A 26102-nucleotide genomic window follows, 5' to 3' on the forward strand; every position below is an offset into this window, starting at 1 on the left:
CTTACCTGCGGGGCAAAGGGTGGTAAGCTTCAATGGTCCCTGCTCCTCCGGCTTGGTCTGTGCTTGGTTTGCGCACATGTGCTTGTACCCCCATGTGGTGGGCCCCATCGTCGCCGATCTAACTCTTCGCGGTTACGCCTTACCAACGAGATTCTTTGTAACGGCCTCGTAGTGAGTTTGCTAGTCATCTCACCTAAGGAAGTGTGATGAACAACTGGCGTAGCTCACGACTTGTGGGTAAAGATGTGCAACCTCTGCAGAGTGTAAAACTGGTATACTAGCCGTGCTCACGGTTATGAGCGGCCCAGATCCTCCTTTTGATTAGTGGAGTTATCTTCCTTTGACGAGACAGGTTTCCCCGAGTGGCTTGGTTTAGTTTGGTACTCAGTAGTTTCTGAATTAATTCTGATTAATTACTATGTAACTGGGTTAATGGTAATTCATCAACTCGTAGTAAATAGCTTTAATAAAATTTTGCCAACACTTAAAAGCTAATGCAGTTGAGTCAGCCAACCTTAGAGCCTCATAGTTTGTGTTATACTTGTTGAGTACAAGTTGTGTACTCACTCTTGCCTCTTCTCTACTTTTTTTCCTCTTGGCAACGCTACTGCTGCTCAGTTCCTGCCGACACGAGGGAGTTCGCTCAGCGCTACTAGGATTACGAGGACTTCTAGGCGTTCGTCTCCCAGTCGACGTCCCTGTGGCGCCCTGCTCAGCTTCGGAGAGTTTTTATCGTATTTGTACTTCGCTTCCGCTGTATCAGACATTTTTTGTCGTTAATGTAATAAATACATTCGTATTCGCTTTATTATGTCTTTTTACGTGATATGTGCTATGATATACTATTCATTCTGTTGTATATACGTGTGACTTGATCCTGGCATGTATATGATTGCTCGGTTTATGTCCTTTTATAAACCGGGTGTTACACTTATCAAAGAGCTATGAATTTAATCTTCCATGATTTGCTTGGTGTCATATTGGAAGTGTACATTGATGATATTGTCATTAAATCGGCTGGTTTGGATCATCATTTAGCCGATTTGAGACTTGCTCTTGAAAGGATGCGCCGGTATTGTTTGAAGATGAATCCACTCAAATGTGCTTTTGGTGTATCGGTTGGAAAGTTTCTTGGTTTCATTATTCATGAGAAGGGAATAGAGATTGATCCTAAGAGAATTGAAGCCATGAAGAAGGTTGAGGCCCCTACGTGCAAGAAGGATTTACAGAAGTTCTTGGGCAAGGTAAATTTCTTTAGAAGGTTTATATCTAACTTGTCCGGGAAGATCGATGCTTTTACTCCTATTCTTCGGTTAAAAGATGAAACCGAATTTAGTTGGGGGCAAAACAGCAAGAAGCGTTTGAGAAGATCAAGATTTATTTGTCTTCACCACCTGTGCTCAAGACGCCTAGGAGAGGAGTACCTTTCAGACTTTATGTGGCTGCTGAAGACAAAGCCATTGGGGCTGTTTTGACTCAAGAAACCGAAGGGAAAGAGTACATCATTACATACTTGAGCCGACGACTTATTGATGCGGAGACAAGGTTAAATTTATTGAGAAGTTATGTTTATCTCTTTATTATGCTTGTACCAAATTGAGGCATTACCTACTATCTAGTACTTACATAGTAATATGTCAAACCGATGTGATCAAATATATGTTACAGAAGCCGATTTTGAGTGGTCGAATTGGCAAGTGGGCTTATGCTTTGGTTGAATATGATTTGGCTTGTGAACCTTTAAAATCTATGGGAGGACAAATTGTAGCGGATTTTATTGTTTAGCATCGGATTAATGGCAAGCATGATCTAGAAGTCAGCTATATTACTTGCACACCATGGAAGTTATACTTTGATGGATCAGTTTATGATGATGGTCAACGGATTGGTGCTGTTCTTATTTCTCCGAATAGTGCTATTTTTGAATTTTGAAACCAATTGGAAGAAGAATGCACAAATAACCAAGTTGAGTATGATGCGCTTCTATTTGGCTTGGAATTCTTCCAATCCATGGGCGTGAAGCATGTTAAAGCCTTTGGAGATTCTCTTCTGGTGGTGCAGCAAGTATCCAAGGTATGCCAATGCTATAATGGTTCTCTAAATGCATATTTTGATAAATGCCTTGATATTATTTTTTCTTTGATGAATTTGTTATTAAACATATTCCGAGGGAAGAGAATGGAAAGGTAAATACTCTGGCTCAGCAAGCATCTAGCTATAATGTTACGAAAAAATATTTTAACATTCGCAAGCCGATGCAAACAAAAGCCGAGTTTCTGTTTCTGGACCAACCGGTCCGACCGGTCTACGAAACCGGTCTGACCGCTTGCACCGGTCTGACCGGTCTAGAGACCGGTCTAACCGACAGTGCTGCTGCCAGTTCTGATTCGGCCAAGAAAGATGATTCAATTGTCTAGGCCCAAGCCCATGATTGGAGGGTCCCTTTTATATCATATTTAAGAGATCCTGGTCGCGGTGTGGAGAGGAATGTTCGGCGTTTGGCTTTTAAGTATGTTTTAATTGACGATGAGCTTTATCATCGAACTGCCGAAGATTTGATTCTCAAATGTTTAGATTTGGATCAGGCCCGGGTTGCTATGGGTGAGGTTCATGAAGGTATTTGTGGTACTCATCAATCAGCTCCCAAGATGAAGTGGTTACTTAGAAGAGCCGGTTTCTATTGGCCCACCATGCTATCCAATTGTTTCAAATACTATAAAGGGTGTGAAGAATGTCAGCGGTTTGGTGATTTCCAATTGGTGCCTGCTGCGTTGATGCATCCTATTTTTAAACCATGGCGGTTCCGAGGTTGGGGGTTGGATTTTATTGGACAAATTAATCCTCCATCTTTAAAGTGACATCGCTTTGTGTAAGTTGCTACAGATGACTTTACCAAGTGGACCGAAGCGGTTCCTTTGAAGAATATGACGCATAAGGAGGTAATTGAGTTTATTACTGAGCATATTATTCATAGATTTGGTATTCCACAAACTTTAACAACGGATCAAGGTTCTTATTTTATATCAAAAGAGGTGCGTGCCTTTACCGTATCTTACAAGATTAAGTTGCTCAATTCATCTCCATACTATGCTCAGGCCAATGGACAGGCCGAGTCTAGTAATAAGATTTTGATCAAACTTGTCAAGAAGAAGATAGAAGAAAATCCTAGGAGGTGGCATGAAGTGTTATCCGAAGCATTATGGGCTCATCGTATATCTAGACATGGTGCTACTAAGGTTACTCCTTTTGAGCTTGTATATGATCAAGAGGCTGTTTTACCTGTTGAGGTAAATCTGGACGCTTATAGACTAGTAAAACAAAATGATCTCTCCGCTGTTGATTATCATAATTTAATGATGGATAATATTGATGAGGTGACCGATAAACGTTTGAAGGCTTTGAAGGAAATTGAGAAGGACAAGCTTCGGGTAGCCAGAGCTTATAACAAGAAGGTAAAGCTTAAATCTTTTCAGGTTGGAGATCTGGTTTGAAAGACAATCTTGCCTCTTGGGATGAAAAGCAACATGTTTGGCAAGTGGTCGCCAAGTTGGGAGGGTCCATACAAGTAGGGGTGGAATCGAGCCGAGCCTCGACTTTTTTCGAGCTTTCTTCGAAATCAATATATTCGTATTTATTATAGTCTCCCGCGTTGTTTGATATGCAACTTTAAATCGAGCATAACGAGCCGAGCCGAGCCGAGCCTGCCAAAATTGACTTTTGTTCCAAATCAACTAATCTTTATTTTTAAAAAAGAACGAACGTAATCGGAGCAATTTTGAAACGAGCCACCGAGCCAGCTTGACGAGCTTTTTTTCCAGCCCTACATACAAGATTATCTCCGGTAATTCATACATGTTGGAGACGGTGCAAGGTGAGCATCTACCTAGAGCTATCAATGGGAGATGCTTGAAGAAATTCTATCCTAGCGTATGGCAAAGTGCATGAAGACGAAGGTGGCCGGTATTAGATATCACCCTTAGTTTTTTTTAGACTTGTGTGCTCTATGTAAAACATGTAAATCAGATTAGTTCTTGCTTTTTGGCTTGTGAAACTCACCAAAAAGCAGGGGGCATATATTGACAGCCAAATTTGGCAGCTCAGAGCCCGACCGGTCTGACCGGTCGGGCCAACCGATCAGACCGGTCTGCCCAGTTTTAGTCCGAGTAGGAGTTGTTTTATTTGTGGAAACTTTGTGTAATCCGACTTGAAGAAGGGGTACGACTTCCCCGGCCTATAAATATAAAGGCTAAGGCCGATTGAGGTAATTCCAATCGATTCAACAAATCATACCTTACTTTTTATCTCCAACCCCTAGCTTTTCCAACCCCATCTGCTGTTCTTCGCTCGTCTCTACGGCCTTCGAAGATATTCTGAGTAGCCTGCTGACCTCAGAGCAACTCTAGATCCACGATGATAAGCCCATGGCTAACATTATTTCAGTTGTTGATGCTTCCAATTATTTCACAGTGCAGCTTGGTTCGTTGTCTTTTGACGTGAATAGAAGCAATATGAAAGAAGGTGTTACATCTACTACAGCCACTTTGTCAAAGAAGCTAATGTTTAAAGAAGATCATTTTCTTAACAAAATAGAAGAGAAGAAGGAAGTAAAACAATATATTTGTATTGGCCGCATGCAAGTAGAGATCACACAGGAGGCACCAAGTTGATGGACTGAGCGTGCGTCTCTGTGTTGTGCTAATAAAAAGGTATTTGCCGGCTTAATTTAGTCACTTGTATTCTTAGCCGGAATATTATATTATTTCCCATGTGCTAGTACTTGGTCTCTGGCTGCCACATTATTCTACTACTATATTGATGGACGCACAGATTTTGTTAGAGTAGAGAGTCCTAATTAATTAGTCCGTGAGTTGGTTAGGTAGTCAGGTCGAGTTAGCTTTGGTCTGGTTGGAGTCGGATTTGAGTCCTGGTGCCTGCGTGCACTTATGGTTGGGCCGCAGCCCCTGTAAACACAGATTGGATTTTATTTGTGTCTCTCGACTAGGGTTTCTTCTACGAACAGCGAGACGCCGTCCGAAATCATCTACCTTGCCGATTCTTCTGGTAAGTGATTGGGAGAGTGATCAGGATTGTTTCCTGGGTGCGCTGCTCCGGATTCTTTAGTGGATCCCTATCTTCTGATCGTGGTTCGTTGTGGCCGCAGGTGGAAGAATTATCTAGGGTTTGGATTGCACCTCTTATTGTAAGCCGATCCCTCTATAGATTATATTGCTACAGCTCATCTTTGATTTGTCAAAGGAATATTTGGATATTATTTCGAGCAGCTCTGGTCGTGGTTGATTATCTTATTATCTTCTCTTGTCGACTACCTTGCCGTGAATTTGGTTTTCTTGTGAAGCTGCTGCTGTACTTGGCTGAAGAAATTAATTCTCAATCATATATGTACTGATTTGTGGCCTCAATATTTATTCTGTCTGCTGCCGCTAGAGAGCAGGTGCCGACCTGTTTTTGTGTTTGAAGTGAAGTATTATTTTATTGTCAGATCCTGTTTGATACCTTGAAAATTACCGAGAGAAATACTTCTAACAGTGCATCAGTTTTTGGACTGATTGTTTGCTTCTGAAAAATAAATACTTAGTGAAAGTATTGCTGCTAGTACCGTGAAAGATTGGACCACATTACGGGCATTGTAGGCGTGTCTTTATCACACGAGCTCCGACGGGTCCTTTCCGAGCTCGAGGTTTTAGGTCTTCGCGGATCTCTCTAGAGAACCGGTCTGACCGGTCTGCGCGGGGAGGCTGCTGGTGTTGATCGTGTCGATGATCTTGCGGCGTGTTCTAGCGCATTCGAGTGTGTTGGCATGATTCTGTGTCAACACCTGGCTAAGAGGCTAGAGGCGTCCCACGGCCGACTGGAGGCCTGCATCCGAGGGGCTACCAAGGATGCAGTGCAGCATACCCTGGGTCTAGTGAAGACCCACCTCCCGGAAGCGGATCTGGACCCGGTGGGAGACGGCGTCCCCGAAGACTACTCGGACACAGAGTGGGAGGCCAACCACGCCGCCGTCCTGGAGATCGCCGAGCGCGTCGTGGCCGAGCTGTAGGCTGCCGGTCTCTAGGAGTTTGTTTCATTTGTTTTGCTCCAAGGAAAGTTGGACAGAGTGGACCAGCTAAGAACAATATTTATGTAAATAATGCTCTTAGTTTTATTTGATGTTAATGTCATGTCCGCAGTCCGAGTTCTTTTCTAAATTTGCCGAGTAGGTGGAAAGCGATCTCTGAGCCCTTTGGGTAGCGCTTGAGAGCGGATCATCAATCTGCGCGTTTAGTTAGGGTGACACAGAGTGGTTCCTGGACGTACTCGGCTGTGTTCAGTAAAGATGCACCGGGTTGTTCTCGTTCAACTGGTCGAACTCCGAGTGGGGGCTGGCTGGGTGGCCGAGATGCAGCCCCCGAGTGTGTTGAAAATGACTCGGTAAAAACAAAGGGTAAGCAGAATGCGATATGCATAATATAACAAACTTTATTAAATGAGTGTATGGGTACATAGCTTTGCATTTCCTACACTTCTACGGATGGAAGCGACGCAGGTGTTCGATATTCCATGGGTTGCCCACGTCTGTACCGTCTGGGCTTTGTAGGTGGTAGGTTCCTGGAACCACTATCCCACTGACTACAAAGGGGCCTTCCCATGGGGAAGACAACTTGTGAGCACCGGCGGTCGACTGGATTCATCGCAGGACCAAGTCGCCAACTTTGAAGTCGTGCTCGTGGACGATCATGATAGCACCGGAGCTGCTGCTCATATCTCGCGTGCTGAATGGAGGCCGTCAGGCGGTGCTCCTCTACCGAGTCGATGTCTGTGCATCGAATTGCTTTGGCTTCATTCTCGTCGTAGTTCTGGATGCGCGGAGCACCAAAAGCTATGTCCGATGGCAAGACTGCTTCAGAACCGTACACCATGAAGAATGGCGAGTAGCCGGTGGCTCGGCTTCTTTGTGTGTGTAGTCCCCAAACTACTCTGGATAGTTCTTGGAGCCACTTTGCACCGTACTTTTCGATTTTGAAAGGGCCAATGGCTTGATCCTCTAGCGGCTCAAAGCTAGAATTTTCGATTGAGTCGAAAATTCTAGCTTTGAGCCGCTAGAGGATCAAGCCATTGGCCCTTTCAACTTGGCCATTACACTTGGGGTGCACCACGGAGGTGTAGTAGACGTCAATGCAGCTTTCTTGGCAGTAGTCCCAGAACTCGGAGCCTGTAAATGAGGTACCTAGATCTGTGATGATCCGATTAGGCACCCCGAATTTGTGTGATATCTCCTCAATGAACTCGGCTGCCTTGGCTGCTGTAGTGGCTGTTACTGGCTTGACTTCGATCCATTTTGTGAATTTGTCGATCGCCAGGAATATGTGGCTGTATCCACCGACGTCCATCTTTAGGGGTCCCACCGAGTCGAGTCCCCAGCAAGCGTAAGGCCAAGAAGGCAGCATAGTCCGTAAGGCCTGAGCCGGAACATGTTGCTGCTCCAGAGTAAGCGTCTGAGGTGTGACAGATCTATGTAGATCGAGAGGACCCCTTTGGAGCTAGCATCTTCAGGAGAAGATACGTGTGGTTGAGGATCGCCATGAACTTGGCGAGGGAGGGTCTTCACAAGATGACGTGGTAGGAGGTCTCGAACTCGGCAACCTCGAAGTTGACGTACTATGTGCGGTAGTTGTCGCGGGTGCCGAAGGTGACCGGCAGGGTGGCCCGGCCGACCGGAGTTGACCCGGCTCCAGGGATGATGCCGTAAAAGGCCTGGTCGGATGGGACCAGGGATGTCATGTCGTATCCTATGCTCTGCAACGTGCTGGCAAAGATGATGTCGAGGGTGCTACCACCGTCGACGAGTACTTTGGCCAGGCGGACCTGGCTCACCACCGGGCTGACCACGAGGGGGTAGGCACCCGGCCTGGGCAGGTGGACCCAGTGGTCATGGCGGTCGAAGGTGATCGGCGTTTCCGACCATTGGAGAGGTTCAACCGGGTGCTTGAACACCAGGTTGACTTCGCGATCATCCAGCTTCAGTTTGCGCCGGCATGATGGTTTGCAGGGGCCACCGTATATGAAGTTGACGGCCCTGTCTTCTTCCTAGAAGTTCCCTGGGGAATCTTCCCTTTGCTCATCATCATCTCGCCTGGGCGAGTTGCGCCTTTGTGGGCGCACCCGGGTAGTTCTGGAACCACCTGGCCTGTCGCGATTGTCGCGGCGGGGTCGCTTGGGGTCGTCATCCTTGATGACGCCGTTGGAGAGTGCTCGGCACTCCCGGGCGATGTGGTTTGCATCCTTGTGCCAAGGACACTTGCCATCTAGGAGTCGATCCAGGTCCGCTTGGTTGAGGGTGGAGCGGAACTGGGTGGAGCGGACCTGGGACCTTTCTGCGACGGCGATGGTGTTCTCTGAGCAACGCTTGCGGTCCCGATTCTTGGACGACTCGGCGCGGTCATGCTTTTTCCCGTGACGAGGTGGGCGATCGTCGCGGCGGCATTCCGGGCGGTTGTCCCGCTGAGGGGGACGCTCGGAGTAGTCATTCTTGTGCAGGCGGCGGGCCCGCTCGGCTTCTTCCATGTCTGCGTGCTTGTTGACGACCGTCATCATGTCTCCCACGGTCTTGGGGTAGGTCTCGAATATCTTCCTCCACAGTTTGATGTTGTGGAGGCCTTCGTTGAAGTAGTGGATGATGTCCCTGTCATCAGCTTCCGTAATGGTATTACGGTTAGCAAAATACCTCTTGATATAGTCGCGGAGGGACTCGTCCAGTTGTTGCACGACACTAGCCAGATACCATCTGGTTTTGGGACCCGGGCAGGATGCCTGGTAGTACTAGAGAAAGGCGTTACAGAGATCCTGCCAGCTATTGATGGAGCCGGCAGGGAGCGCTTCGAGCCAGTTGAGAGCTTGGGGACCCATCATGACCGGGAAGTAGGCGGCCATGATGTCGTTGTCGCCGCGCGCAGCTCATACGGCGATGGAGTACGTGTGCAGCCACGTCTTGGGGTCTGACTCATCGGCGTACTTCTCGATCCCGGTAGGCTTGAAGGTGGCGGGCCATTGGATGGCCCGGAGTCGACTGGAGAAGGCAGAGAAGCCGTCGAGGTCGTTGTTGGGCTTGTAGTCACGGTGGGGTCGTTGTGGACATCTGCCGCCCCGGCGGCCGCGGTTCTGGTGGTCGGCATCGAAGTTGCCGTGTTCCTCGTCATACTGGCGACGTCGCTCATGCTCGGCGGCGTCGCGTGGCGGTGACGGTTATTGATGCGTTGACGCATATCTTGCTGGTTCAGTTGGTCGCTAAGGTCACTCTGGTTGACCTCCTCTTCGTCATCGCCTTGGGGTTGCGTCGAGTGGTGACACGACTGGGCGCGATAAGCCGAGTTGTCCTTGCGTAGCTGCTGGGCCTGCGTGGCGGCCACATGCAGGCGAGCACGAGCCTTGACGATCTCGGGGGTCTCTTGGAGGCCCTCGAGCACCTGGAACACCGCAGCGCGGTTAGCCGATGGCGTGGCGAAGACGTCTTGGCCGTTGTAGTTGAGGACGAAGTCGGCATCGAGGTTGTGGGGCCGGATCAGTGAGCGTCGATTCCTGGGGTTGCGGCATTCGGCATTCTCCATGTCGCGCTCGGAATGTCGGATCGCCGCCTCGTTGTGCCTTTGTTGTCACTCCTTAGCCTAAACGAATTACTCCGCAAGCGTACAGAGACCGATGTAGCCTTCACCAGGGAGTATACCTGGGATATCAAATCCAAGGAACGGTAAAGGTTTGACCGAATCTAGAACTACTCAATCGGACACACAAAAAGAGAAAAGGTAAGAGGGTAAAGGGCCTAACTCCAGATAACTTACTGTTCTACCTAGCGACAAGCTTACTACTAACTTGATCTGCTTTGGTGGCCTCAGGGAAGGACTCAGACTGGGGTGAGAAGGGAGTCCAATGGCAGTCGGCACTGCTGCTATGAAAACACCCGAACGTGGTGGACTACGAGGGATGGACAGGGCTGTCACCACCTGTCGCCTACCACAACGGTACTGTGGGGTGGAACACAACCTGAGATAGCTAGCCTAGTCTGAGCACCACGCTCAGGACTATCGAGCTACTTACTCCTACCGTGTACTTAGATAGAAAGCAACCTCAGATAAGTAGAACTTGCTACTTACGCAGACTCAGGATCCGCAGATCAAAGAAAGTAATTTAAACAAGTAACTAATGCATAAAGTAAAGCTAGCGAGATATTGAAGTTGAGACAAGGAACTTACTCAAAGATTTATTCCTCTGAGGTGGATACAAAAATATAGAGTAAGACCCGAGAAAACTCAAGCCTGCTCCTTTAAGCCCGGTTTGCACCAAAGCTTCTCACCTCACTCTCTCCCTATTTTAATACAAAGAGAACTTCAAGAGTGAACTCTTCTCTCAAATGATGGTGTGTGTTACAAGTGGGAGAGTGAGCTCTATTTATAGTACACTGAGGTTGGTTCAGCAAGTGGCGTCGGTTGTAAGACGGTAAGGCGGTTATGCTTAGCTTCCACGCCAAGGGGGACTCCAGATGCTACCAGGTGGGGCCGGCCGGCCTCCCCTAGGCCGCCCGGCCTGGGGATTGCGCCATCTGGCGCCGACCTTCTCTGGGTGGCTTGGATTGTTTCCTGGAGTCGGTGGTAAGTTGCCGCGGCATTTTTCACGTGCTTCTTAGGCTGGCCGGCCTCACCTACGCCGGTCGGCCTGGCTCTGGCACATCTCGGCCCTCCGTTATCGTGCCACGTTGGTCCAGGGTCTTGTGATGATCCACAAGTCAGTTGGGTCTTGGTCAAGTAGTTTGTCACTGAGTTGTGGACCCAAATAGATTTGGTTTGCGCCTTTCGACCTTGATTAATTGCAATCGTGTTGAACACTTGATGTTGGCTTGATATCTTGCTCAGGGCCATCTCTGAGGAGTCATACTGCGAGAATGGTGCAGGGGTAGGCCGCCCGGCCTGGCCTAGGCTGGCTGGCCTGGGATTTCACCCATTTCAGCTCAAATTCGTATATTATGTTCCTGAAATCAGAAGTGCACCAAAACTCGTGGAACTCGTTAATGTTAGTAAAATTCGATGCATTATAGTCCTGAGAGCCTGAAATCCGAAGGAATGTTGGCGGTAGAAATCACTGAAAACGACCGCCAACACACCCCCACACCTAGACTTTGCTCGTCTCGAGCAAAAAGAGTCGAAACAGATCCTGAGGATCAAGCAAAGTCTAGGGTTCATGAGATAGAGTATGCATAAGCGTTGTTTCAAAACTTTCCCTTCATACCTTGGATTCTGGGTGGCTAACGCTGTCATCTTCACCCATTGATCTTCGGAACGAGTCGATGAGAGTTGTTGCTAGTTCCTGCTTCGCAGTACTTGGAAGGTTTTTCTGGATTTTATAAAACCAAGACGGACTCTCTTACTCAGACCACTCATTCACTCATCTTACTCAAACCTCACTTTGTTTTCCCAATTCCTCACTAGGAGTATGTGGAGCTTGGGTAAAGGTAACGCGTGTCTTACACATTCATTTTGCAGGTGCAATCATGATGTCTCATGGTAGTGAGAAGGTCTATCACTTGGGTCATGTGCAAGTGTAGTGGAAATATAAGTCCTCAATGGTAATCAAGCATCTTTCATTTCTCCCTTTTTTTTGAGACAAACTAACATGTATGCCGTTCATATGTTTCTTTTTTTCTTCTTTTCTTTCAGGGAGATGGAGAGCTTTATGCCATCACATAGAGGACCTTGGAGTGATAATCGTGTACGTGAACGACCCATAGTGATGAACAATCAAACTAGTCAGAGGCATGGCGTTTGCACGAGCTCAGAATGAGAGGACAGCTATAAGTTTGAGTGTATATGAAATGTTGTAAAGGCTCTAGAATAGGTATAAGGTAGGCTGAGCACCAAAGTCGCCTTGTTTTTGTATTTTTAGAAATAAAAACTTCCAAGACTTTGTATTAGGAACTTGCACAACCTCATGTCATCATATCACAAGGATCAATAAGAAAGACGGCGAGCGATCCTAAACATGCGTTCCAAGGTAGACAGGTACTTGTTTATGAAATAAAACTTATGAAAGTGATCGGGTGCTCTAGCCTAAGAGGGGGAGGGGGTGAATTAGGCACTAATAAAAACTTAGACCTATGGCTCCAACTAGTTTGCACAAAACTTAAACTAAAACATGCTATCAATATGTGCAACTAGGTTGTTCTAGTGTAAAACCCCTATCCCAAAAGAGTTTAGCAACCTATAGCCTTTCCTACCAAGAAACTATTCTGTGAAAGTAAAGGCATACAAATTACTAGAATGAAATGCGGAAGCTTAAAGAGCGGGATAGGAGATAGCAAACTCTTGACGCGGGTGTTTATCCCGTGGTTCGGTTAGCCACAAAGGCACACCTACATCCACGTTGTTGTAGCACTCACTAAGAGTATTGCTACTCGGCCACCAAGTCTCTTCCGTAAACACAATCACGGTCACCTTGGCCCCGGGTTCCACTAAGGAGCTTCTCCACAAAGGATGGGGGTCTCCACGTCCCCCGCACAAAGGTGTCGTCGCCGCTCCACACCAAGTCGGAGGGTCGATGACGTTGCCGGCGAGCTTCACGCTCCAAGGTGCCGGCGCACCAAGCTCTTGTTTTGGTTCGCTAAAGAACCACAGCACAAAGGCTTAAGGCCTTGCAATCTCACTCACTAAGAGCTAATCCTTTACACAACACTCTCAAAGTGTGCTAAGGGCTAAGGATATGATCTTGATGCTTTTGTATGGCTTGGAGATGTTCTTGGGTGTGTGTGGGATGTCCAGCAACTCCAGCAATCTTCAAATGGCCGGGGTGAGGCGTATATATAGGCCACCAAGTCTTGTAGCCGTTGCTCCAACGGTTAGCTGAAAATCTGCGTACCACCGGAAGAACCGATGCCTCTTGGCGGGGGTAGCGTCGGTTCATCCGGTCACTCATAACACGAAGTAGCCGTTGGACTCCTGACGGCTGACGCAGAGACCACCGGTTGAACCGATGCTTTGCACCGATGCCTCACCAGTTCAACCGGTACTGAAGGAATCTTCTCCTGGACACTGACGTCATTACACCGGTGGTATGCACCGATGCCCCATCGGTTGAACCGGTGCTGAAGACACTTCTCCTGGGCACTGACATCGCCTCTGGTACAAAGGACGGCCAATGCACCGATGCCCCATTTTGACCCGTCGGTTCAACCGGTGCCTATAGGCTGACTTGGCTTCGACTCCCTTCTGCACCAAAGTACCATGGCATCGGTTCTTCCGACAAGCGTCGGATGCACCGATGCCCTTGGCGTCGGTTCTTCCGGTGCTCCTGATCCGAAGAGCGGAACCCCCGTAGGGGCTGCCCTTCGGGCCTTGCTACGCCTATTTTCTCTTTCTCTTTGTCATCACTTGAACCTAAAAGCCTGAGAATGATCATCTTAACAATCATATTAGTCCAAGTGTTGTGTTGTCATTCGATCACCAAAATCACTCGAAATGGCATAAATGGTGCCATGTTCGTTACAACTTAGCACAACACCTTTTTCATGAAACGATTTCACTCTTCCTATGTAATTCGTTCACGATTTTATTTGAATTTAAGCATGATGAATTTGAATGAGAACAGGAAGGAACGGGTATTTTAGGGTTCGAACCAGCACCACACGAAGAACCTTTGGGAAAAGCTGACAAGTGGGGCCGGCCGGCCTACACCTGTGGCCAATCTTCGTGGCCCTTTTGCAGATGTGCAGGCTCGATTAGTCTGTTCCTGGTGAGTTGTTCTGGCTATTTTGATGAAAAACATAGGCTGGTCGGCCTAGTTTAGGCCGCCCGGCTTGACTTTTCGCTGGATTTCGTTCGAATTCTCTGGAACGTTGTTTCTGTTCTCCTGATTTGAAATCTCTGTGCACTCGGCGGAAGATCAGTATAGGGGTGTGATTGGCACACACATGTGCACCAACCACAAGAGCACAAGGTTGAATAACTCTTTTTATTTTATTCAAAGCAAAATTGGGTGCTCCAAACATTGGAATGAAACAAAGGAAATGAAATAAAGGAAATTAAAAGGGCAGCATCAAGACCTAAACCTAAAGACTCTTCCTAGACCTACACCTACTTCGGGTCTGGGGATCGATAGAGATCCTCATTCCCGGTCGCCTTTGCAAGGCATTTGATCTTGGAACAAACTGCCTTACGAAGGGTGTCTATCCGATCACCCAACTCCATCCGGTTGATCTCTGTCTCGGCTACACACTCATCCATATTGTTGAGGCGTGCCGAAGTGACGCGAGCTGTGCGCTAAGAGCGGCGATGCCGGTAGGCTCCTCCTCCTCCTCCTCGTCATCCTCGTCTTCATCCTTCGTGTCCATGTACGCGTGGATTTCAGGAGGACCATGGATCGGCGGTGGCTTGATGTGATGCCTCACCGTATCCGGTGGGGAGACGACGCCGCTGCGATCTAGTGGCGGAGTGAGCACCTTCCCGCGCCCGACCTTGGCCCCGGTCACGTGGTAGCGTGGAGGGTTAGGACTGGCAGGGGAGTACTGCGGGGAGTACGTCGGTGAGTAGACTTGCACTACGGAGAGTGCAGCGACCTGCGCGACACGTCCCGCCGAGGATGTTCCCGTGCGCTTGGTAATGACCTTGCGAGGGGAAATGACCCCCGTTGTTAGTCGTACCGGGCTGAGTGCGTGGGAGCGCACGATGGCTCCTGCTCCTGGCACCTGGGTGGTGCTCTCCGCCGAACCGAGGGAGCCCCGGCCTCTGGGTGAGGCCGGCCGGCCTCCCCTAGGTCGGCCGGCCTGGGACTGGCGCCCCTGGCTGTGACACCCTAGGTGTTTGCACAATAAAAACAGCATTTGTTTGCTATGCTTCATGTGTGAATTGTTTGAACAAGGGCTTAATTTAAATTTATAAGGGCCTTTGTGTAATTTTGAATTAATTTAGGGTCATTCTTAGAGTTTTGTTTGAATTGAATGTGTATATGTTGCTTTTGTGGAGGGTTTATTTGCAAAATTTAGTACATTTATTACATGGCAGCAAATTTTGCTTTTAAGTCTAAGTTTAAAGTGAATTTGCATTGAAAAAGACAAAATTCCTTGGAATTCAAAATCCCTACTATGTTTTCAAAAATAGCTCTTGAATCTTTGATCAAATAAATTTTTGCACAACATCAAAGTTGTAGATCTTGAAAAGTTGAACAACTTTCATGTTGGGCACTTTTTCATTTGAGCCCTATATTAAAAGTTATCGCTAGTTTACATTCAGGTCCCTAGAATTTTAGGAAATTACAAATAGGTCCCCTTCTCCTTCCTCCTGCCTGCTTCTCTATTTCACCCCCCGCCGCTGTTCAGTGCCGCCGACGTCGCCGTGGAGGGCCAGCCCGGCCACCTCCTACCTGCTAGCTGCTCCACGCGTCGCGCCCGAGCTTCCACCACCGCTTTTGCCTCGCGCCGTGCCCTCTCCTCGCCTTGCCACGCGCTCAGAGGACCACCGCCGGACGCCACCTCGACGCCGCCGTGGATTGCACGGGTTAGAGCTCGCCGCTCTTCCCTCTCGCGCACAGCAGCACTACATATACCCCCGCAAGCTAATCCTCCCGTTCTTTTGCCATTTCCCTCTCCCCAGACCCCAGAGCGCTGCCGCCATCCACTTGAATGCCGGCAGGCTTGACGTCGCCGCGAACCCACCATTTCAGACCCGATCCGCCCCCACAGACCCCACCATTAGCACCACACGAGTACTGCGCATCTCCCAGGCACCTCCCCCACCCCAATCCGCCGCCGTAGAACAGTCGCTGGCGAGCTACCCCAAGCCGCTGCCGCACCTCGCCGCGGGGAACCCCCAATCCGACCATCCCGAGCCCCAAGAAGGCCACCATTGGGTTCGTCTCGGCCTCCTCTTCGTTTTCCCCAACCCAACCCTCGCCGCCGGCGAGCCTAGCCGCCGGTAATGGCCGGCGCACTTTCCTCTGTTCTCCCCAGTGGCCAGGGACCTCGAGATTGAAATTCAAGAAACCCCAGGGGGTTATTTGAATAGCTTGTGACTCATATGAATAGTAGCAGCAAATCCAATTGTTCTGGAATCCTTGTGTAAAGCTCTATGCAGTAGAATCATAATATGCTCGGTGTTAGTTGAAACTTTTTGCTGAAAAATTAGATTTGTGTCACTAGGTATATAAAGACTAGTTGTTTTATCTTTTTCTTAACTATTGCTTGAAGCCATGTCTTGCAGTGAAATTGTTATGGTGGTTTGTTCATGTGACACTAGTGTTGATATAAACATTTCGTGGTCAGTTCTCATGTGTAGCTTTTTCTTTGATTTAATCTTTGTTTAGTAGACTTTAATTATGATAAATAGTTTATGTTGATTTTAAATCATGACAATATTTCTGAGTGTTCTTTTTGGATAGTTTAGCTTGTCCATGAAGTTTGATCCCCAGTTCATGACTATAACAGGAGCTAAAAATGAATCTTGTTAATCTGATGTCTGTTTTGTTTATTTTCTCAGAATTAATTCTTTGTAGATAAATCATGAAAAATTCACAGTAGCTAACTCATCCCTGTTTAGGCCTACTGTTAAATTTTGAGCTTCTGTTTTGCTCTACCTTAACCTGTTTATTTCAATCTTGTTCTAGGTGTGGTCTGAATAATTGAATTATTATGAATAAATGGCTATATGTTTTGGCATGAAATTTACAAGATAGCTTACTCTGTTCATATTCTGTTTAGGGTAATTTTTTCTAAATTTATTACTGTTTGTGCTCTGAGTTGTTAATTTATTAGCAAACCATGATTTAATTGCTATAGGAAACAACCACCACTTACTTGTGCTGTTGATCATGATGCCTTGTGTAGTTAGATTTGTTGAGTTACTACTCTATAAACGATTGCCCATGTGTGTATTAATTTTGTTTGCTTAGCTTCACTACATCGTGAGTGTGTTTATAATACTGTTCTTGCATTACATATAGATACGACTGCTTTATCGGACGGGACGTACGAGCTGATCCCGGATTCCGAAGGAGGTGATCTCGAAGCTCAAGTGAACACTACTGTACTAACTGAAGCCCCGGACCAAAGTTCGGAAGAGCCCAGGGCTGAAATAGTTAGTGACTACCAAGAAGGCAAGCCCCGCACATAACCTATATTTCAAATTATTATCATCTACTGTTATTACTTACTTGTGCATTTACAGTTCTTAGGATTTGAATTGAAACCCTAGATGCATGATCCTAGGAACCTATGTACTGAACACTAGATCTGAGTTCGAATAATTGCTAAGCTTATAGGACCGGTAAAAGTCGAGTGATTGCCTGTCACTCGCGAGCTCTATAGGAATTGCTTGTTTACTTTTTGTTATCAATATAAGGATGATGGACGGGGTTGTGTTCAATATCATGACCTTGTGTGAGACCCCGTCTGTGTTGATGAACTTGCTAAGGTCGCGGTGTGTGGTAGTGCTGGTTAAGTTTTTGAACGTACTAGCCACATGCCGTAAATATGGTACGCGGTAAGCCTAGTAGCCGATTGGACCGGGGAGTGGATATACCTATCACTCTCTCTTTAGAGATAGGCTTTTAAATTTTATTGTTGATCAACACTGCGACTTCGAGGGACAAGGTTGGACCTTGGAGCCCTGTAGTCGGGGAGAGTGACCCTATCCACAAGCCGGAAAGAAAGGTTAACGGTTGTTTGGGAACGACCCGACGGTGTTCCAAACGTGTATGTTAGGTCTGCCTGGCCAGGTTAACAAATTCGATTCGAATCGTCTGCTTCCCACAGTTTGGGACTGCTTGATCTCTTTGCCACACAGAGTAATAAGAGCAACATTATTATGATTAATCCTGATGTTTGCTCAAAAGTTCTACCATGATTGGATAGTAGTTTCTTACATAGAATGGTTAATCAACTAGAATCTTGAAATCTAAAACTTGAAAGTAAGGACCTACTCTTTTTTGCTTTTCAGCAAAAGGAAAACCAAAGCCTCACAGAACCTTGCATAGTCTAGCTAAAGTGAGCTACGTATACCCGTTGACGGTTAAGTCTTGCTGAGTATTAGAATACTCAGCCTTGCTATTGAAACCCTTTTTCAGGTATGAGTTTTGAGGACCAGGTCGCAAGCTTGACCTATCCTTGCTCTTTGCCTCCTGGCTGGTCCGTAGAGTGGGATACATCTTCGGCCGGCAATGACCCTGACGAGTGATACCATGCTTGGGCTAGCCTGGTATACTTTTGCGACGTGTTGTAGCCAGTCGTGTTTTATCTTCCGCTAGTTTTAACTCCAAAGTTTTACAATCAATGCTTGTATAACTGTTTTACTAAAGTTGGTTTTGTAATAATGGTTTGAACTGGTTTGTAATCATTACTTTGCCTGTGTTGTAAAATTGTGGTTGTAATATCTCTAGGACTCGCCTTCGTGCGGGGTATGCTTGTTCGATCCGAGAACCGGTGGTTGTATCGGGACGTTACCCGACAGACCAAGAATTGTTCTGTTTGAAGTGCGTTTGAGCCGGTGTTGCCTTTATGGTGATGGCCTGCGCACTTGAGCCGGGATAATTCAGGTGGTTCTGCCACACTGGCCGGCAGGCGGCAACGGAGAGAGGACGACGATCTCCTAGGATCCGAGGATCCTGACACTGCTGGAAGTTGCATGTGAATGGCCTGACTTGGATGGTGATTTCGAGTTGGAGGGCTCCATGGACGCGGATTTGGGAGTTTCGGGTGAGGACTGCGTGTCCATGGGTGAGATCTCGGTGGTGGAGTGGAGGCACGAGGAGAATTCTTGTGGAAAGGGTTTGAATGAAGGAGAGGTGGGATGCCTCTCGGCTTAAATCAACTCAGATCGATCCGAACGCCCCGGAGATGAACATTTGCAGAATTTTGAATGTTGCACGAAAGGATGAGGGCGAACGGGCTCAGAGCCAGGCCGGCCGACCTTCCGTAGGCCAGACGGCCCCACCTTGTCGGGTGTGGCTCCGGGCTTCTGGAGTCTTCCTCCTCGGACTTTCTATTTTCGGGCAATTGGGTGCTTTGGTCCAGAAAGGGAAAGAAAGCAGGGGGGAGAGAAACAGAGACATTGAACCTAGGATACGGCCCGTTTAAGGTACGGCGACGACCGTAGATGCGTGCTCTAACTCGGATAACTCGTAAACATCTACTTCTTCGAGTTCCGGTATTTCGGGCTCAAGGAATATTTTCAATCTTTGGCCATTGGCCGTGAAAATGTTCCTGTCATCGTCCTGGAGGGTTATAGCGCCGTGATCAGCGGCGTTAAGCACTAAGAATGGGCCTTCCCACTTGCTTCTAAGCTTACCATGACCAAACAAACGAACACGGGAGTTAAAGAGTAGTACCTTGTCTCCCGCCTTGAAATGCTTGATCTTGATTCACTTGTCATGCCATCTTTTCGTTCGCTCCTTGTAGAGCTTGGAGCTGTGGTAGGCCTTTTCCCTCCATTCATCCAGTTCTGCCAATTGGATTTGTCGTTTTATCCCGGCTGACTGGAGGTCCATGTTCCACCTCTTGATTGCCCAATGGGACTTATACTCGAGCTCAACTGGAAGGTGGCAAGTCTTGCCATAAACCAGTTGATACGGTGTCTTCCCTATCGGAGTTTTGTAAGCTGTCCGATAGGCCCATAGTGCCTCGGGTAGTTTCCTTCGCCATCCTTTCCCCATGCATTGACCGTCTTCTGTAAGATATTCTTGATTTCCTTGTTGGACGTCTCTGCCTGACCTCTTGTTTGGGGATGATATGGTGTGGCAACCCGGTGGTCCACCCCTAACTCGCTGAGGCACTTCCTGAAGGTTTTGTTGATGATGTGTGAGCCTCCATCGCTGATCACGACTCTAGGAACTCCGAAGCGAGGAAATATGATTTCCTGGAAGATTTTCTTCGAGCTCTTTGAGTCGGCCGCAACACAAGGAAGTGCTTCAACACATTTGGACACGTAGTCCACTGCCACAAGAATGTACTCGCACTGCTCTGACATTGGGAAGGGACCCATGAAGTCAACTCCCCATACGTCGAATATTTCCACTTCTTTAGTGGCATGGCGTCTCGGGAATTAATATTCCCATGCTTCTGACATCTTGGGCAACGCTGCACAAATTCTTTTGCATCTCCATACATGTTTCGCCAGAAAAATCCACTCTGCCATACTTTTGCATGGGTACAGAAGGCTCCGTAGTGTCCTCCATATAGTGAGGAGTGACAATGCTCCAGCATTTTGCGGGTCTCACACATTGGGATATAGCGTCGGAGTAGACCGTCAGCACAGACTTTGAATAGATATGGGTCGTCCCATAGGTGAAACCGACTGAGGTGTATCAATTTCTTCTTATCTTCTCCTGGAGGTATGTATCCAGTCACCATGAAATTCACCAGGTTTGCATACCATGGACTGGTTGTGGTAACCTTCAGGAGAGTATCATCTCTTAGATAATCGTTGATCGGAAGGTCTGATCCTTGTATTTGTATTCTGGAGAGATGATCTGCCACACAGTTCTCTGCTCCTTTCTTATCTCTTATATCCAAGTCGAACTCTTGGAGGAGCAGAATCCAACAGATCAGTCGTGGCTTTGCATCCTTCTTGGTCAGGAGGTACTTTAGTGCTGCATGATCCATGTATACAATCACTTTAGCACCGACCAAGTAGGATCTGAACTTGTCCATGGCAAATACAACCGCCAAAAGTTCCTTCTTTGTTGTGGTGTAGTTCAACTGAGGTCCGGTCAGTGTCTTACTGGCATATGATATGGCATAATGCTGTTTATCTTTGCACTGACCCAGCACTACCCCCACTGTGTAGTCGCTTGCATCGCACATAATCTCAAATGGAAGTTTCCAATCGGGTGGCTGGATGATGGGCGCTGAAATGAGTGCCTTCTTGAGGGTGTAGAAGGCTACGAGGCATTCCTCGTCAAAGTTGTACGGGGCATCTTTTGCCAATAAGTTTGTCAAGGGCCTGGCCATACGGGAGAAATCTTTGATGAACCTCCTGTAGAAGCCGGCATGACCCAAGAAACTCCTGACTCCCTTGACATTTGTCGGGGGTGGCAACTGCTCAATGACATCGATTTTCGCCCGATCCACTTCTATCCCTCTTTCAGACACTCTGTGTCTGAGGACTATCCCTTCTCTGACCATGAAGTGACACTTTTCCCAGTTAAGGACTAAATGTGTCTCTTGGCATATCTTGAGGACTTTGTCCAAGTTCTCAAGGCATTGATTGAAATCTGTGCCGTAGACTGAGAAATCATCCATGAATACTTCCATGATGTTCTCAATCAGGTCCGAGAAGATTGCCATCATGCACCTTTAAAAGGAAGCCGGTGCATTGCAAAGACCAAACGACATTCACCTATAGGCGAATGTTCCATATGGGCAGGTGAAGGTAGTCTTACTCTGGTCATCAGGGTGGATTGGAATTTGATGATAACCAGAGTATCCATCGAGGTAGCAAAAGTATGAGTGCTTTGCCAACCATTCAAGCATCTCATCGATGAAGGGCAGAGGGAAGTGATCTTTCCAGGTGGCCTTGTTGAGCATCCGGTAATCGATACACATTCTCCATCCAGTGACTGTCCGCTGAGGTATGAGCTCATTTCTCTCATTCCGGACAACTGTCATGCCCCCCTTCTTTGGGACAACTTGAACTGGGCTGACCAACTCACTATCTTACACGGGGGATATGATACCCACGTGTAGTAGCTTTAACACCTCTTTCTTGACTACCTCCCTCATCGCATCGTTGAGCCGTCGTTGATGTTCTCGTGACAGCTTATGTTCCGGTTCCATAGGGATGCGATGGGTGCATAAATTGGGGCTGATCCCCTTCAAGTCTTGGAGAGAGTACCCGATGATGGATCAATACTTCTCCAGAACTGCAACGAGCTGCTGAGTCTCACTCTCTGTCAGTTTGTCATTGATGATGACTGGCGTGGCTCTGTTGTTTTGGAGGAAAGCGTACTTCAAACCAGGAGGCAGCGGCTTCAGCTCTGGAAGGGGAGGTTGCGGTGTCTCCTCATCACTGAGCTTACTCTTGCTGACCGGATCTGATTCCTAGGTGAAGTGTGAGACATCTTCTTCGGGAATGGGCTGAGTTTGCTCTTCCTGACTAATGTTCACTGCTTCCTCCAATGGGTCTTGCTCCGGTCTAGCCTCTGCAATGGTGTTGCATGAACGGACTAGACTGGCCGGGATCTTTTCTTTGCCAACCTTAATCTCGAGCGTTGCTCGGTCTCTATTTGTGTTGACAAGTGGTTCTATTGGCCGTCCAATCAAGATGAACTCTTCACCTTCTGGGATATCGAAGACGTGGAAATCCAAGTATACCTTGTTGGTGCTCATTTTCACGGGAACCACTCGCAAAATCCCTTGACTTCCCACTATCTGGCCGTCGATCCACTTCAGGTGCTTACGAGAGAGGGTCAGGGGTGCTTCGGATGCGATGTGATCTGCCAAGGTTTTGGACATCACATTCACCCCGACTCTCGGATCGTAAAAGGTGTCTTGTAGTATGGCATTCCCAATAGAACAGAGGAGTATTCTTGGTTGGCGGTAGATCTGTATGATACTACTGCTGGCCTCTGCTTCCTCTGTCCATTCCTTACTGATAATCGCAGAAAGACCCTCTATATGCGATGATGCTTCTAAAATGAATGCCTCAGATCTTGAGCATACACACTTATGCTCCTTCGGTATGCTTAATACATTCCCGAGCTCCAAGTATTCCTCTTCTGTGAAGAGGTCGGGTATGAACATTCGTATAACTTCATGGAGAGGCTCTTGATCTGGGGACTTTGGTGGTTCGGTGATTTCCTCTATATGTGGTGGAGGTGGAGAGGATGCAGCTGTTATGAACTGAAGTTGCTGCGTCTTGTAGGGCGGGTCTACTATCTCTGGTGGATCGTTATATATGCCGGTGTATTTAGTACTATTTAGGACCTCCCTTAAGAGAGTCCTGACTTCGGCCACTATTTTGTACATGACTGATCCCTCGGAGGACATATTCAGGAAATGCGCACTCTCCGGCTTGAGACCATAGATGAAGTGTTGCATCAGGATTTCCTCCGGGATTTGATGTGGTGGCCCGGAGTCTACCAAATGCATGAATCTAGCCCACGCTACTCCAAGTGATTCATCTCCTTGCTCAAATGTCATCAATTGATTTCTATGAGCAATCACTTTGGAGATAGGATAGAAGAACAAGCAGAACTCATCCTTTAGTTGGATACAATCTCCTCCAACTCCTCTTGCAGTCCAGTTGTACCAAAGTATTGCTTCTCCCGTCAGAGAGAACGGGAATAGTTTCCATCGTAGGGTTTGTTGAGTCATACCGGGTATAAGCAGAAGAGAACAATTCTCTTCGAAGACCTGCAAGTGAGCAAGGGCCATTCGTCCTTTCTACCAGAGAAGGACTGAGCGCGAACCATGGCTACGAGACTGGGACGGATCTCGTAACCATCAGATAGGATGGGATAGCAGGATGGTGGTGGTTCCAAATACTCGCTAGATGGAACTACCGGATAAATAGGAGAAAACTCCATGGGATAAGATGGAAAGTCATACGGCTGAATAACTCTAAATCTAGTGTTGCTACCATTCCCTGGCAACGGCGCTAGAAAGCTTGTTGGCACTCCTTAGCCTAAACGAATTACTCCGCAAGCGTACAGAGACCGATGTAGCCTTCACCAGGGAGTATACCTGGGATATCGAATCCAAGGAACGGTAAAGCTTCGACCGAATCTAGAACTACTCAACCGTACACACCAAAAGAGAAAAGGTAAGAGGGTAAAGGGCCTAACTCCAGATAACTTACTATTCTACCTAGCGACAAGCTAACTACTAACTCGATCTGCTTCGGCGGCCTCAGGGAAGGACTCAGACTGAGGTGAGAAGGGAGTCCAACGGCAGTCGGCACTACTGCTATGAAAACACCCGAATGTGGTGGACTACGAGGGACGTACAGGGCTGTCACCATCTACCGCCTACCACAATGGTGCTGTTGTTGACGCTCCTTAGAGCACCAATTTATGTACCGCAAGCGCACGGATCGTGTAGCTTTTCTCTTAGAGTATTCCCCCAAGGTTTATCAATCCACGGAACAAGTGTATTACTATGCTTAACTAAGCACTAATGATGTTGGTAAAAGATCTATTTTGAGTGTATGAGTGTGAAATAGATCTAATCTAACCAATTTAATCTAATCTAGACTATTGAGCAATGGTAGGTGTGTGCACAAGATATGAAGAGTATTTGTCCATAGGGTCTAGGATCACTAGAGATGTAATCGCCAAGCAACGAAGAACGGATCTAATCTACCAAAGGTGTGTTCCAAGATCAAAACTTTTCCCTCCCGCATACTGTCACTACACGAGGATAATCGGTAACGAACAACAAGAACATGATAGTTGATGTAATCTAAGTAAACCATGCAATAGCAAAGCAAACCCAAAACCAAGTCGCGAACTATTAGGCATCAAAGCATCATTAACAAGAATCGTGATAGATCAATCTCATAAAGGATTCGGCAATTACAACTCAAGATCTTCTTACAACCCCATGAACAAACGAGGACTTTACCCCATGAAGCTAAGCGAAGCGTAGTCGATCATGGTGATGAAATCTCCGGCAAGGGATGGATCCCTTGCTGTCCTCCAACTTGCAGCGGCGCCGAGGGACGATGAGGCCTCCGGTGTCGCCTTTCTCTTGTGTCTAACTCGAATGTATCTCTGGATGCTCTTCTCTGGATCCTCTAGATGCCCCCTCTTTGACAGCGGCTTCGGGGTATTTATAGGCAGATATGGTCGGTGGTTTTGGTAAAACATAGGTTAGGGTTGATGCATACTTCGTGCTGAAGAAAACTAAGACCGATTGGGCTCCGAAATGGGCTAGGCCGGCCGGCCCAAGGGCTCCAGGCCGGCCGGCCTGGGCCCTTTCTGGCCCTTTTCAGTCCCATCTTTCGCGTGTGGCCTCTTTCTCTTATTCCTCATCTTAGCCCAATTGTAACCATGCGTCAAAACATCTCTGAAAATGTCCAATTTCCTGTCAAAATGCAACATGCTCCAAAATCCAGGACAAAATCGAAAACGGTCAAGTTCGGGTGCCAAGTGGCGGGTTAGTACATGAATCATCCCGAAGAATTTACCAAAACAACTCATAATCATATAGTAAAATGGGTACTTAAGGAGCGCCAACATTCCCCCCATGCTTAGCTTTTGCTCGTCCTCGAGCAAATCAAATCATCAAATCCTTCCATGGGTTGCTCGAGAGTTCTCAAACTGCAAAATTTACTTATGCAAACAAGTCTAACAATATTTCTTCAAACAAAGGTCAGAGGAGCAGCGAGGATAATCATATCATGGGCGTTTAAAAACTCATCCAATATTACTCCACGACTCTTACCTTTAGCCGGCAACTTGAATATCGACAACACTTGCTTTTCTTGCCATCCTTGGAGGTTTTTCTTTTTTTTTAGTTTTTAGAAGCAAAATACCCTGAAACAAAGGTTAGACCAAAAATTCTTGCACAAGTCCTTTCATGTGTCTCGATATAAGTGGCTATCCTATTATTATTTGCAAACTCTCATCTCCCAAAAGTTCTCAAGTATAAAGTGGGGCTATAGGTGAGGCTTAGCAAAGTATATACATATATTGTCAAATTAAGAAAACCTTCTAATGATTGCTTACCTTCCGAGCCAGTGATCATGAGAGTTTCTCCATAATGTAAAGGGTTCAAGGGTAAGAAGATTTAGAATGGTGGACATGTGCAAAGGCATACAAAAAGATTGACTTCAAGGCACAAGCATCATCCTCGTTGTCGGATTGCACATGGTTGGAATTGAGGATGTTGTTCTCAAACAACAAGGTGATATCTCTTTGCATTTCTCTAACCATAGAATCCCTTCATTTATTCTTTTCTTCTCATACATTTTTTTTCTTTCTTTCTTTCTCCCGAATTTTCTTTCTCTTTTCCGAACCTTTTCATAGGACACTTTCTATAAAACATGGATAGACAAATCTCCAAAGTGGCTCCCTGAATTTTTTGGAGCCCGAGCCGAGGCTAGAGGGGCCTAGGCCGGCTGGCTCAGGAGGTG

This window comes from Panicum virgatum, chromosome 1N, assembly GCF_016808335.1.
Source record: "Panicum virgatum strain AP13 chromosome 1N, P.virgatum_v5, whole genome shotgun sequence".
NCBI classification, from domain to species: domain Eukaryota; kingdom Viridiplantae; phylum Streptophyta; class Magnoliopsida; order Poales; family Poaceae; genus Panicum; species Panicum virgatum.